Source organism: Aquarana catesbeiana, linkage group LG06 (genome assembly GCF_042186555.1).
Source record: "Aquarana catesbeiana isolate 2022-GZ linkage group LG06, ASM4218655v1, whole genome shotgun sequence".
Taxonomy (NCBI): Eukaryota; Metazoa; Chordata; class Amphibia; order Anura; family Ranidae; genus Aquarana; species Aquarana catesbeiana.
The window spans coordinates 15,706,044-15,718,100 of NC_133329.1; the positions used below are offsets into that span (position 1 = coordinate 15,706,044).

At 50.5% G+C, this 12,057-nt stretch overlaps 1 protein-coding gene across 3 annotated transcripts in view; it reads left to right on the forward strand.

Moving 5' to 3' along the window:
- Positions 1-4,793: 4,793 nt before the first annotated feature.
- Positions 4,794-12,057, forward strand: part of LOC141148174 (uncharacterized) — a 53,583-nt gene continuing 46,319 nt past the window's right edge. For 2 of the 3 annotated variants that reach the window (XM_073635370.1, XM_073635368.1), the window contains exon 1: positions 4,794-5,076. The gene's annotated coding sequence lies outside the window, so the exon portion shown is untranslated. The remainder of the gene's footprint in view (positions 5,077-12,057) is intronic. The other variant, XM_073635369.1, reaches the window with a different exon arrangement.

Here is a 12,057-nt window from a genome sequence, read left to right on the forward strand (position 1 = left end):
TTCCCATCATGCCTAGTCATGTCTGTGAATGTCAGAGTTTTACAATGCCTCATGGGATGTACAGTTCCGCAACAGCTGGAGGGCTGTAGTTTGAGGATCCCTGGTTTAGTGAAATGGTCAGGCCTGACAAGGATGGCGTTTCAGTTATAGGACGAGTTTGGTTAGCTGAGCCACCTACAGCATTTCGAACACCTCCCATGAGTCCAGTACCAAGAGCTTCCAGCCAGAGTTTCTGGTTGGGTTCCTGCCCCCCCCCCTCAGGGTATTCCCATCCCTGCTGCATTATGCAAAAAATATAAGTGCGGGTTTGGTGGGAATCCCTCCAGAAAGGCACAGCAGGTGCTTAGTAACTCAGCACAAGAATGGTAGGAACCTCTCCTAATTGGTACAGAAGGTGTGTAGACCTGGGAATTCTAGGCTCTGAGGAACCCTGAGAAGTCAATTTTGGTTCTTGTCTCCAGGAGGTCCCTTTCAGATGCATTTATCTCCACTTTATAACTCTATGTAGGACCCCTCTTGACTCTTAAGCTCTTCAAGTGACTTTTCTCGGCTCTTCAAAGATCTATGAGGCCTGCCTTGGCTTTATAGCCCTAAGCCATTTTTATTTTGGCTCCATGACCTTCAGTTGGGCCCCCTTTGGCTCTCTCTGGAGGTCTGGGGTATTAGTAAATATTTTAAGCCACATACACTGTATATAATGGTTTTCAATGGCCCATACCACCCCTTCACCATACTGGATGAGTCCTTCCCCCCTCACCGCACGTTGGTGTTCATCATTCTGTCAGAGTCTTCTAGTGTGGTGTTCTCTACCGACCCCCTCGCCTGAATTCCCTCACAGTCAATGGCATCTTCAGCTTTCATATTTACGGGGGGCACATGGGGGGACAGGGACAAAAGTAGGGGGGCAACTAAAAAATGCAGTTATTTATATATATATATATATATATATATATATATATATATATATATATATATATATATATATATCCTGGGGCCCTTTACTACAATCCCACAACGGCCCTTTCACATGTTCTGCAGTGAGCTCCCTTCCTACTGTATTGGGGTCCCCCAGGGTGGCAGAAAACAAGAGATATATGTCACCAGCATACCAAGAAAATATAAGGGTCCAAATCAGTGGGAGAACTATCAGGGTTGCAAAGGTTGTCTTGCCTCCGGGCCCTGGTGTTCTGCCACTGTGGGGTTCCCCAGCCTCGTCTTGCTGTCCTGTCCCTGCTATTGACAGCGCTGGTCTGGCATCTCTTGGAAATTACAGGCTGGTTCTCCTGTCCTAAGGACCGGAGAAATCAATCTGTTTTTTCAGTAACTGAGAGACCTGGTGGAGTCCTTCCTGCAACTCGCTCTTCTCCCTGCCAATGAGGATGCAGGGGAAGGAGCAGATTGGGCGGCCATGGTTGTGTGAGCGCTTGCATTATGCAGTGTCAGCGAGCAGAGGGAGGGGGGAGGTATCACCCGCAGGAGCTGACTGGGGACGCTCTCCCTCTTAGGCATTGCCTTTTTGTAAAAAAAACATTTTTTTTTAATTGGGGGGGCACATGGTGGGGCACAGCATAATGTTGGGGGGTCAGGGCCCCCTCTGCCCCCCCTAGGGACGCCATTGATCATAGTAAACCAGCACATCCAGCTGTCCAAAGTGCCTGAATGTCTCCTCTATAATCTGCTGGACAACTTTCTCATCTGTCAGATGTCCGGGGACCAGGAGGGGCTGTGGAGGGTAAAAAAAAAAGACAATGTCTGATATGGAGATAACTAAGGGGGGCACAGGAGACCGAGGGGAGAGATGAGGTGTCATGAGTGTCATACACAGAAAGGGATGGCAACAAATGTCACACACAGGACAAAATAAAGGGACAGTATTAAATGTCACACTTACAGAAGACATAAGAGGACACTTATAAATGAGGGGGCAGTAATGAAGGACACACACACAGAGTGCATACGGCATGTCACGCCACCTTCAGGCCAGAGATCTCCTCGCAGCGCTGGTTTCTATCTCCTGCAGCTTCTCCTGGTTTCTTCCATTCAGGGCCAGTCAGGCCCCCAGACCAGCAATGAGGATGATACTTCCAGCCCCAATCCAAGAGCTGGCTCCGGTCACCAGGCACACCTTCTCCTGTGCAGACACCACCTGAGCATGGACACAGAATGAAGGATTAACCGAAGAGGGACACAAAACTCGGGAACTGCTACAAACAATACATTTCTTGTATGACCACAATGGGGAACAATAGATATATTGGCTGCAGAGATGAGGCCACTGCTGGGTTTGCAGAGACCCTGCAGAAGGCTGGAGAGAAAGAGGGACCACAAAGAGGGGCAAAAACATTAAGTAGTGGTGGGAAAACTATGGCAGATTGTTAAACACTGATGCTTGCTACTTTTTCTCCATCCCACTCAAACCCATCAATTGTTTTTTTTATTGCAAATGTCACAATGTAGCCAACAGGAACACCTCATATCACACACAGGTAGGTCGTTGACATGTGCAGCAGCCCCTGCCGCCCCAGTGCACAAAGCAAGGTCCTTAAACACACACTACACAGGGCCGCCGTGCAGGCGGCCTTATATAGTGTGGGGCGTGTACTAAACCCCCTGAGCCATAATTGGCCAAAGCCACCCTGGCTTTGGCCAATTACAGCTCTCTGTACCGACGGCACTGTGATTGGCCAAGCATGCGGGTCATAGTGCATGCTTGGCCAATCATCAGCCAGCAATGCACTGCGATGCCGCAGTGAATTATGGGCTGTGACGCGCCACACGAATTTGGCGCGAACGGCCCATAACGTTCGGAATTCGGCGTACGACCGAACAGCCAATGTTCGAGTCGAACATGGGTTCGACTCGAACACGAAGCTCATCCCTAGTGCTGTGTATTGTGTGCTGTGTGTTGTGTGCAGTGTGCTGAGTGTTGTGTGCTGTGTATTGTGTGCTGTGTGCTGAGTGTTGTGTGCTGTGTATTATGTATTGTGTGCTGTGTAATGTGTGTTGTGTGCTGTGTGTTGTGTACTGAGTGTTGTGTGCTGTGTATTGTGTGCTGTGTATTGTGTGCTGTGTGCTGAGTTTTGTGTGCTGTGTGCTGAGTTTTGTGTGCTGTGTGTTCTGTGCTGAGTTTTGTGTGCTGTGTATTGTGTGCTGTGTATTGTGTGCTGTGTATGGTGTGCTGTGTATGGTGTGCTGTGTGTTGTGTGCTGTGTATTGTGTGCTGTGTACGGTGTGCTGTGTACGGTGTGCTGTGTGTTGTGTATTGTGTGCTGTGTATTGTGTGCTGTGTGTTGTGTGCTGTGTATTGTGTGCTGTGTATGGTGTGCTGTGTATGGTGTGCTGTGTATTGTGTGCTGTGTGTTGTGTGCTGTGTATTGTGTGCTGTGTATGGTGTGCTGTGTGTGGTGTGCTGTGTATGGTGTGCTGTGTGTTGTGTATTGTGTGCTGTGTATGGTGTGCTGTGTGTTGTGTATTGTGTGCTGTGTATTGTGTGCTGTGTGTTGTGTGCTGTGTATTGTGTGCTGTGTATTGTGTGCTGTGTATTGTGTGCTGTGTGTTGTGTGCTGTGTGCTCTGTATTATGTGCTGTGTATTGTGTGCTGTGTGTTGTGTATTGTGTGCTGTGTATTGTGTGTTGTGTATTGTGTCCTGTGTATTGTGTGCTGTGTGTTGTGTATTGTGTGCTGTGTGTTGTGTATTGTGTGCTGTGTATTGTGTGCTGTGTATTGTGTGCTCTGTATTGTGTGCTGTGTGTTGTGTATTGTGTGCTGTGTATTGTGTGCTGTGTATTGTGTGCTGTGTGTTGTGTATTGTGTGCTGTGTATTGTGTGCTGTGTATTGTGTGCTGTGTATTGTGTGCTGTGTGCTCTGTATTGTGTGCTGTGTGTTGTGTATTGTGTGCTGTGTATTGTGTGCTGTGTATTGTGTGCTGTGTGTTGTGTATTGTGTGTTGTGTATTGTGTTCTGTGTGCTCTGTATTATGTGCTGTGTGCTGTGTATTGTGTGCTGTGTATTGTGTGCTGTGTGTTGTGTATTGTGTGCTGTGTATTGTGTGCTGTGTATTGTGTGCTGTGTATTATGTGCTGTGTGCTCTGTATTGTGTGTTCTGTATTGTGTGCTGTGTATTATGTGCTCTGTATTATGTGCTGTGTGCTCTGTATTGTGTGTTCTGTATTGTGTGTTCTGTATTGTGTGTTCTGTATTATGTGCTCTGTATTATGTGCTGTGTGCTGTGTGCTCTGTATTATGTGTTCTGTATTGTGTGCTCTGTATTATGTGCTGTGTGCTGTGTGCTCTGTATTATGTGCTCTGTATTATGTGCTGTGTGCTGTGTGCTCTGTATTATGTGCTCTGTATTATGTGCTGTGTGCTGTGTGCTCTGTATTATGTGCTCTGTATTATGTGCTGTGTGCTGTGTGCTCTGTATTATGTGCTGTGTGCTGTGTGCTCTGTATTATGTGCTCTGTATTATGTGCTGTGTGCTGTGTGCTCTGTATTATGTGCTGTGTGCTCTGTATTATGTGCTCTGTATTATGTGCTGTGTGCTCTGTATTATGTGCTCTGTATTATGTGCTGTGTGCTCTGTATTATGTGCTCTGTATTATGTGCTGTGTGCTCTGTATTATGTGCTCTGTATTATGTGCTGTGTGCTCTGTATTATGTGCTCTTTATTATGTGCTGTGTGCTGTGTGCTCTGTATTGTGTGTTGTGTATTGTGTGCTGTGTATTATGTGCTGTGTATTATGTGCTGTGTGCTCTGTATTGTGTGTTCTGTATTGTGTCCTCTCCTCCCCCCACCACATTCTTCTCAATCTACTTTCACTTTCTCTCTCCCCTCCCTTTTCCTTCCCTTCTGTAGACACACAGAGAGTTCTGTCCAGACAGGAGGGGGTTACAGGAAAACATCGGATTCTGACCACCCTGTAGAACATACATGATATACATGACATACGTGTCACCAACATACGTGTCACTCATCGCCAGGTGAAAGCGAAAGAGAAGGAAAGAGGTGACAGGAGAACCGAACATCCATCAGAGGAGAGACAGCAGAGAGGTGAAGAGGAAGAGACCGCTACGGGTAAGAGACATTCTACAAGGAGGAGAGAGGAGAGAGAGCCAGGAAAGAGACATTCTACAAGGAGGAGAGAGGAGAGAGAGCCAAGAAAGAGACATTCTACAAGGAGGAGAGAGGAGAGAGAGCCAAGAAAGAGACATTCTACAAGGAGGAGAGAGGAGAGAGAGCCAGGAAAGAGACATTCTACAAGGAGGAGAGAGGAGAGAGAGCCAAGAAAGAGACATTCTACAAGGAGGAGAGAGGAGAGAGAGCCAGGAAAGAGACATTCTACAAGGAGGAGAGAGGAGAGAGAGCCAAGAAAGAGATATTCTACAAGGAGGAGAGAGGAGAGAGAGCCAGGAAAGAGACATTCTACAAGGAGGAGAGAGGAGAGAGAGCCAAGAAAGAGACATTCTACAGGGAGGAGAGAGGAGAGAGAGCCAGGAAAAGAGACATTCTACAAGGAGGAGAGAGGAGAGAGCCAGGAAAGAGACATTCTACAAGGAGGAGAGAGGAGAGAGAGCCAGGAAAGAGACATTCTACAAGGAGGAGAGAGGAGAGAGAGCCAAGAAAGAGACATTCTACAAGGAGGAGAGAGGAGAGAGAGCCAGGAAAGAGACATTCTACAAGGAGGAGAGAGGAGAGAGAGCCAAGAAAGAGACATTCTACAGGGAGGAGAGAGGAGAGAGAGCCAGGAAAAGAGACATTCTACAAGGAGGAGAGAGGAGAGAGCCAGGAAAGAGACATTCTACAAGGAGGAGAGAGGAGAGAGAGCCAGGAAAGAGACATTCTACAAGGAGGAGAGAGGAGAGAGAGCCAAGAAAGAGACATTCTACAAGGAGGAGAGAGGAGAGAGAGCCAGGAAAGAGACATTCTACAAGGAGGAGAGAGGAGAGAGAGCCAAGAAAGAGACATTCTACAGGGAGGAGAGAGGAGAGAGAGCCAGGAAAAGAGACATTCTACAAGGAGGAGAGAGGAGAGAGCCAGGAAAGAGACATTCTACAAGGAGGAGAGAGGAGAGAGAGCCAGGAAAGAGACATTCTACAAGGAGGAGAGAGGAGAGAGAGCCAAGAAAGAGACATTCTACAAGGAGGAGAGAGGAGAGAGAGCCAGGAAAAGAGACATTCTACAAGGAGGAGAGAGGAGAGAGAGCCAAGAAAGAGACATTCTACAAGGAGGAGAGAGGAGAGAGAGACAGGAAAGAGACATTCTACAAGGAGGAGAGAGGAGAGAGAGCCAGGAAAGAGACATTCTACAAGGAGGAGAGAGGAGAGAGAGCCAGGAAAAGAGACATTCTACAAGGAGGAGAGAGGAGAGAGAGCCAGGAAAGAGACATTCTACAAGGAGGAGAGAGGAGAGAGAGACAGGAAAGAGACATTCTACAAGGAGGAGAGAGAAGAGAGAGCCAGGAAAGAGACATTCTACAAGGAGGAGAGAGGAGAGAGAGCCAGGAAAGAGACATTCTACAAGGAGGAGAGAGGAGAGAGAGCCAGGAAAGAGACATTCTACAAGAAAGAGAGAGGAGAGAGAGCCAGGAAAGAGACATTCTACAAGGAGGAGAGAGGAGAGAGAGCCAGGAAAGAGACATTCTACAAGAAAGAGAGAGGAGAGAGAGCCAGGAAAGAGACATTCTACAGGGAGGAGAGAGGAGAGCCAGGAAAGAGACATTCTACAAGGAGGAGAGAGGAGAGAGAGACAGGAAAGAGACATTCTACAAGGAGGAGAGAGAGCCAAGAAAGAGACATTCTACAAGGAGGAGAGAGGAGGGAGAGCCAGGAAAGAGACATTCTACAAGGAGGAGAGAGGAGAGCGAGCCAGGAAAAGAGACATTCTACAGGGAGGAGAGAGGAGAGAGAGCCAGGAAAGAGACATTCTACAAGGAGGAGAGAGGAGAGAGAGCCAGGAAAGAGACATTCTACAAGGAGGAGAGAGGAGAGAGAGCCAGGAAAGAGACATTCTACAAGGAGGAGAGAGAGGAGAGAGCCAGGAAAGAGACATTCTACAAGGAGGAGAGAGGAGAGAGAGCCAAGAAAGAGACATTCTACAAGGAGGAGAGAGGAGAGAGAGCCAAGAAAGAGGCATTCTACAGGGAGGAGAGAGGAGAGAGAGCCAGGAAAGAGACATTCTACAAGGAGGAGAGAGGAGGGAGAGCCAGGAAAGAGACATTCTACAAGGAGGAGAGAGGAGAGAGAGCCAGGAAAGAGACATTCTACAAGGAGGAGAGAGGAGGAGAGAACCAGGAAAGAGACATTCTACAGGGAGGAGAGAGGAGAGAGAGCCAGGAAAGAGACATTCTACAAGGAGGAGAGAGGAGAGAGAGCCAGGAAAAGAGACATTCTACAAGGAGGAGAGAGGAGAGAGAGCCAGGAAAGAGACATTCTACAAGGAGGAGAGAGAGGAGAGAGCCAGGAAAGAGACATTCTACAAGGAGGAGAGAGAGAGCCAGGAAAGAGACATTCTACAAGGAGGAGAGAGGAGAGAGAGCCAGGAAAGAGACATTCTACAGGGAGGAGAGAGGAGAGAGAGCCAGGAAAGAGACATTCTACAAGGAGGAGAGAGGAGGGAGAGCCAGGAAAGAGACATTCTACAGGGAGGAGAGAGGAGAGAGAGCCAGGAAAGAGACATTCTACAAGGAGGAGAGAGGAGAGAGAGCCAGGAAAGAGACATTCTACAAGGAGGAGAGAGGAGAGAGAGCCAGGAAAGAGACATTTTACAGGGAGGAGAGAGGAGAGAGAGCCAGGAAAGAGACATTCTACAAGGAGGAGAGAGGAGGGAGAGCCAGGAAAGAGACATTCTACAAGGAGGAGAGAGGAGAGAGAGCCAGGAAAAGAGACATTCTACAAGGAGGAGAGAGGAGAGAGCCAGGAAAGAGACATTCTACAAGGAGGAGAGAGGAGAGAGAGCCAGGAAAAGAGACATTCTACAAGGAGGAGAGGGGTGAGAGGAGAGGGGAGGGAGGAGAGCGGAAAGGGGAGGGAGGAGAGAGGAGAGGGGAGGGAGGAGAGGGGAGAGAGGAGAGGGGAGAGGAGAGAGAGGAGAGGGGAGAGGAGAGAGAGGAGAGGAGAGAGGAGAGGGGAGAGAGGAGAGGGGGGAGAGGAGAGAGGAGAGGGGAGAGAGGGGAGAGGAGAGGAGAGGGGAGAGAGGGGAGAGGAGAGAGGAGAGAGGGGAGAGGAGAGAGGAGAGGGGAGAGGGGAGAGAGGAGAGAGGAGAGGGGAGAGAGGGGAGAGGGGAGAAAGGAGAGGGGAGAGGAGAGAGGAGAGGGGAGAGAGGGGAGAGGAGAGAGGAGAGGGGGGAAAGGAGAGAGGAGAGGGAAGAGGGGAGAGAGGAGAGAGGAGAGGGAGAGAAGGGAGAGGAGAGGGGGGAGAGGAGAGGGGAGGAGAGGGGAGAAGAGAGAGGAGAGGAGAGAGGAGAGGGGGGAGAGGAGAGAGGAGAGGGAAAGAGGGGAGAGAGGAGAGAGAGCCAGGAAAGAGACATTCTACAAGGAGGAGAGAGGAGAGAGAGCCAGGAAAGAGACATTCTACAAGGAGGAGAGAGGAGAGAGAGCCAGGAAAGAGACATTCTACAAGGAGGAGAGAGGAGAGAGAGCCAGGAAAGAGACATTCTACAAGGAGGAGAGAGGGGAGAGAGCCAGGAAAGAGACATTCTACAAAGAGGAGAGAGGAGAGCCAGGAAAGAGACATTCTACAAGGAGGAGAGAGGAGAGAGCAGGAAAGAGACATTCTACAAGGAGGAGAGAGGAGAGCCAGGAAAGAGACATTCTACAAGGAGGAGAGAGGAGAGAGCCAGGAAAGAGACATTCTACAAGGAGGAGAGAGGAGAGAGCCAGGAAAGAGACATTCTACAAGGAGGAGAGCCAGGAAAGAGACATTCTACAAGGAGGAGAGAGGAGAGAGAGCCAGGAAAAGAGACATTCTACAAGGAGGAGAGGGGTGAGAGGAGAGGGGAGGGAGGAGAGCGGAAAGGGGAGGGAGGAGAGAGGAGAGGGGAGGGAGGAGAGAGGAGAGGGGAGAGAGGAGAGGGAGAGGAGAGAGAGGAGAGGGGAGAGGAGAGAGGAGAGGGAGAGAGGAGAGAGGAGAGGGGAGAGAGGGGAGAGGAGAGAGGAGAGGGGGGGAGAGGAGAGAGGAGAGGGAAGAGAGGAGAGAGGAGAGGGAAGAGGGGAGAGAGGAGAGGGGAGAGAAGGGAGAGGGGAGAAAGGAGAGGGAGAGGAGAGAGGGTAGATGGCAAGGAAAGAGACCTCCTGCTGGGAGGAGAGAGTGAATAGTAAGCAGGGAGCTGGGAGAGGGACATCATGCAGGAAGCAGAGAGGCAGCAAAGAGCAAGGAACGAGACCTCCTGCATGTAGGAGAGAGCAAAGAGACAGCAGGGAGCCGGGACATTGACATCCTGGAGAGAGCAGTAGAGACAGCAGAGGACCAGAGCAGAGATAGACAGCAGGATATGAAAGTGACATCCTGCAGGGGAAGGAGAGAGCAGACAGCAGAGAGCAAGGAAAGAGAGATCCTGCTGGGAGGTAAGAGCAGAGGGCCAAGAAAGTGACACCCTTCTGGTAGGAGAGAGACATCAGAGGACCAGGAATTAGATATCCTGTAGGGTGCAGAGCAGATAGACAGCAGAGTTCTAGGAAAGAGACATCCAGCAGGTAGGGGAGAGCAGAGAGATAGCAGGGAGCAAGGAAAGAGATATCTCACAGGGAGGAGAGAGCAGAGGGTCATGAAAGTGATATCCTTCTGGTAGGAGAGAGCAGAGAGACATCAGAGGACCAGAATGTGAGCAGAGAGACATCAGAGGACCAGAATGTGAGCAGAGAGACAGCAGAGGGCTGAATGTGAGCAGAGAGACAGCAGAGGGACCAGAATGTGAGCAGAGAGACAGCAGAGGACCAGAATGTGAGCAGAGAGAAGGCAGAGGACCAGAATGTGGGCAGAGAGACAGCAGAGGACCAGAATGTGAGCAGAGAGAAGGCAGAGGGCCAGAATGTGAGCAGAGAGACAGCAGAGGACCAGAATGTGAGCAGAGAGACAGCAGAGGACCAGAATGTGAGCAGAGAGAGGGCAGAGGACCAGAATGTGAGCAGAGAGACAGCAGAGGGCCAGAATGTGAGCAGAGAGAAGGCAGAGGGCCAGAATGTGAGCAGAGAGACAGCAGAGGACCAGAATGTGGGCAGAGAGACAGCAGAGGACCAGAATGTGGGCAGAGAGACAGCAGAGGGCCAGAATGTGAGCAGAGAGACGGCAGAGGGACCAGAATGTGGGCAGAGAGACAGCAGAGGGCCAGAATGTGAGCAGAGAGACGGCAGAGGACCAGAATGTGGGCAGAGACAGCAGAGGGCCAGAATGTGAGCAGAGAGAAGGCAGAGGGCCAGAATGTGAGCAGAGAGACAGCAGAGGACCAGAATGTGGGCAGAGAGACAGCAGAGGGCTGGAATGTGAGCAGAGAGACAGCAGAGGATCAGAATGTGAGCAGAGAGACATCAGAGGACCAGAATGTGAGCAGAGAGACATTCAGAGGACCAGAATGTGAGCAGAGAGGACAGCAGAGGGCTGAATGTGAGCAGAGAGACAGCAGAGGACCAGAATGTGAGCAGAGAGACAGCAGAGGACCAGAATGTGAGCAGAGAGACAGCAGAGGACCAGAATGTGAGCAGAGAGACATCAGAGGACCAGAATGTGAGCAGAGAGACATCAGAGGACCAGAATGTGAGCAGAGAGACAGCAGAGGGCCAGAATGTGAGCAGAGAGACAGCACAGGGCTGGAATGTGAGCAGAGAAATGGCAGAGGACCAGAATGTGAGCAGAGAGACAGCAGAGGACCAGAATGTGAGCAGAGAGACAGCAGAGGACAAGAATGTGAGCAGAGAGACGGCAGAGGACCAGAATGTGAGCAGAGAGACAGCAGAGGACAAGAATGTGAGCAGAGAGACGGCAGAGGACCAGAATGTGAGCAGAGAGACAGCAGAGGACCAGAATGTGAGCAGAGAGAGGGCAGAGGACCAGAATGTGAGCAGAGAGACAGCAGAGGACCAGAATGTGAGCAGAGAGAGGGCAGAGGACCAGAATGTGAGCAGAGAGACGGCAGAGGACCAGAATGTGAGCAGAGAGACAGCAGAGGGACATAATGTGAGCAGAGAGACAGCAGAGGGCCAGAATGTGAGCAGAGAGACAGCAGAGGGCCAGAATGTGAGCAGAGAGACAGCAGAGGACCAGAATGTGAGCAGAGAGACAGCAGAGGGCCAGAATGTGAGCAGAGAGACAGCAGAGGGCCAGAATGTGAGCAGAGAGACGGCAGAGGGCCAGAATGTGAGCAGAGAGACAGCAGAGGGCCAGAATGTGAGCAGAGAGACAGCAGAGGGCCAGAATGTGTGCAGAGAGACAGCAGAGGGCCAGAATGTGAGCAGAGAGACAGCAGAGAACCAGAATGTGAGCAGAGAGAGGGCAGAGGACCAGAATGTGAGCAGAGAGACGGCAGAGGGCCAGAATGTGAGCAGAGAGAGGGCAGAGGACCAGAATGTGAGCAGAGAGACAGCAGAGGACCAGAATGTGAGCAGAGATGGCAGAGGACCAGAATGTGAGCAGAGAGACAGCAGAGGACCAGAATGTGAGCAGAGAGACAGCAGAGGACCAGAATGTGAGCAGAGAGACGACAGAGGACCAGAATGTGAGCAGAGAGACAGCAGAGGACCAGAATGTGAGCAGAGAGACGACAGAGGACCAGAATGTGAGCAGAGAGACAGCAGAGGACCAGAATGTGAGCAGAGAGACGGCAGAGGATCAGAATGTGAGCAGAGAGACAGCAGAGGACCAGAATGTGAGCAGAGAGACAGCAGAGGACCAGAATGTGAGCAGAGACAGCAGAGGGCCAGAATATGAGCAGAGAGACAGCAGAGGATCAGAATGTGAGCAGAGAGACAGCAGAGGACCAGAATGTGAGCAGAGAGACAGCAGAGGGCCAGAATGTGAGCAGAGAGACGGCAGAGGGCCAGAATGTGAGCAGAGAGATAGCAGAGGA